Below are 3,060 nucleotides of genomic sequence, written 5' to 3'. Positions count from 1 at the left end.
TACGTGCTAACAACATTTAGCCGTGGATGCAGTGAAAATCCACAATCTGCATCTTAGCTGAACGTAAATATGTGGTAATAACATCAGCCTTTATTTTGTCTGGACACGACTAGAAACATGAATTCACATGATTGTTTACACGGTTTCTCAGGACTGCGCAGCATTTCTCCATTCAAAAGTCGCCTCAGTTGGCTCACAAACCGCCCCAGAGCCGCTCCTCTGCTTGGAGTTCTCCTGAGTTCAGCAGCTCGCTCACGCAGAGCGGCCAGACAGACCGCGGTCTGAAGCCTCCTCCGGAGCGCACACCATAACAAAGCACCCTCCTCTGCCTGCAAACAGGAAGCTAAGAGTCCGGCTGCTCTGATCAGAGATATGCTTCGCGCGGGTGGAGCAGCCGACCGGTCCTGTTTGCGCTCCAAAGCCTCCTCTGGAGCACCACACCATCTATGCATGACGTAAAACCAGCGCAGGATTGACCCACGATCGGAATAAACTGTTAAAGGCCCGTACACACCGGGACGAATTTCGCGCGCGATTTTCGCCGACGTTTAATGCCTCGTGACCAAACAAAGGGCACCAACCCCGAACCAAGCACCAGTTGGAGCAACTGGTGCTTGAAATATTCATGTTTTCTTTGTATGATTCTGACAAGCGCGTAAATACTTGCTCTCTTCTTCTGAGGGAAAAGCGAGTTTAAGAAGCGTAAAGTTGCACAGCGCCACCTTGTGTACAGGAGTATTTCTGTTTTACATTAAGCGCCATCTAATGTCAGGGAATGAAATTGCATGTTCGCTCGGCTCATCGTCAGCGAAAATCGCCTGGGTGTGAACACAAAAAACATGGCTAAAAACGCTGGCGAATAACGCCTGGCGAATATTCGTCCCGGTGTGTACGGGCCTTAACATGCACCACAATCGGATCAACAATCGGCATAACCCACCTATCTTAATTGGAAAGAAATTTTGATCCGAATGAGTCTGATTGAGGGCAGAGTATTCAGAACGGCGTGTTTGCGTGGCGCATCTTTATTCTGATCAGGCGTTTATTCAGATTACTTTTGTCGATGGAAACACAGCTACTGAAGGAGCTTCAAACAAGCAGGAGACTCGAGGTAGGAGTCGTTACGGCCTTCCAGTTCTGCCCGGTTCTTTCTGTTTCTGTTTTCTCTTTGAGTAACTCGATCAGCTGAAAGGCGGGACAGCTGGAGTGGAACGTGTGATTGAAGGGCAGTCGCCCGGACAGCTGATTGTCAGGAGAAGCTGTTGTAGATAAAAGAGGAAGAAGCTACGCTGTGAGAGAGAAGGCTGCCGCTGTCTAGCTAAACAAATACACTTGTAAACCTCAACCTTTCCTTCAAACCAGTCCTTCACTGGCATCCGGTTTTCTTTGTGACATCCTCAGCATGCTTGTGTTGTTGTGACCCGTGTGCAGTGGACTTGGGTTCGTAACAGGAACCAAAGTTCACATTGAATCAGGCTGGAGGATATTTTGTAAAAAATGTGGCCCCAAAATTCACCTGAACTTCAGAAACGTTTCTGCAAAGTCCTTTGAACTCGTCCCAGTTCATCTGAATGTCTCTCAGCGCTCATAAAAAACGCTTTCATGATTTTTAAAATAGTTTCCTGTAATAGTTTAGAAAGAAACAATTCTCATGAAAATGTTTGACATGTCTAAAATCCCAGAGACGCAATAAAATAAGTTCTTTTTAGTCGCACACTAAAAATTGCAAACCGAAAAAGTGTAGAATTCTAAAGTGAAAACTCGCTCTGAATGCATTTACAATCCTACTTCAGAGAGATGCTGCCTTCTGCAGGAACTCTGCATTCGCTGTAAAATGAATGAATTTCATGGCAAAACTCAGCTTAAGAACGTTTAAAATGTCGCCCACGCCTCTAAATTATTCTAAACCAGCCTGAATTTTAATTCTATGAGTAAGAAAGTGTGAAAATGTGATCAAACTCTGTAAGGGATTTGAAGGTAGTTGTTTCAATGTTGATCCAAAATGGTTTCCAGTGTTACTTCACTCCTGATCCACATGAAACTCATGCACAAATCTATTTCTGTTTATTCCAAACAAATACTTCCTCTATTGGGTATCATTTTTAGAGTTCCCAAACCAAACACAATTTTTTTTTTTTTTAAATGTTGACCCAAATCCGTTTACTGTATATGAGAACTGGACTGAGTGGCCCCGCCGCCATGGTGGAAGTGGCTCCAAGAAGCCAAAACCCCCAAAGACTTCTGTAGAAATAAACAGCTGTTAGTCATTCTGTTGATCAGAATGACCATTCTTGATCTGATACCTTATTTATCATTTATCCTTTTCTGTAGTTTAAGTTATTTAAGTTACAAGCTGACTAATAAGATGCCTCAATAAAAGTAGGTGGTCTCACATTGGACGTGTTTGACAGATTTTGCTTAGTCCACTTTCAAGTGGTAGGGGTGTGGCCTTCAAACAGGTTCACTCCTGATTGGCCAGAGCGGTTGCTATAGAAATAGTGACTCGGACCGGTTCGGGCCAATCACTGCTTACCGACGTCATCCAGCAACACGACATGGCGACGACTGAAAAATCTCGAACCTTCCTGTGTTTGAAGCCAGAAGTAACGTTTACGGGCTCTGGAGGCACCGACCGCTCGTTAAATGTGACCCAATTAGTCTTTAAAAAATTGGTCGGATTGAGACACTTTTTGAAGTTTTTGTATTTTAAAGATAGAGCATTTTAAAGCTTTTTTTTCTTTTAACACATTGACATTCTTTATCTCTTTACAATAAAATACAGATGCCCAAAAGGAAGGCTAAAATTTTCTGACAAATTCTGGCATGCTTCTCTGCCAAACAAACCCACATATTTCAGAGGACCACTAACACCAATTAAGTCTGTGCCAGCTGTGCATCAGCATCCAACGTGTACATTGCATGGCTGAAATCCACAAATTGTCAAAAAGTGTGATGATTTTTCTCTGTGTGCATTTCTTCCCCACATTCCAAAGCAGATTTTACTCGAATGTCCATGAAAACTGTCCAGTGTACTGATGCCAATCTCTCTGGCAGTTGGCG

This window comes from Oryzias latipes, chromosome 6 (genome assembly GCF_002234675.1).
Source record: "Oryzias latipes chromosome 6, ASM223467v1".
NCBI classification, from domain to species: domain Eukaryota; kingdom Metazoa; phylum Chordata; class Actinopteri; order Beloniformes; family Adrianichthyidae; genus Oryzias; species Oryzias latipes.
This window is presented reverse-complemented; position numbering follows the sequence as displayed.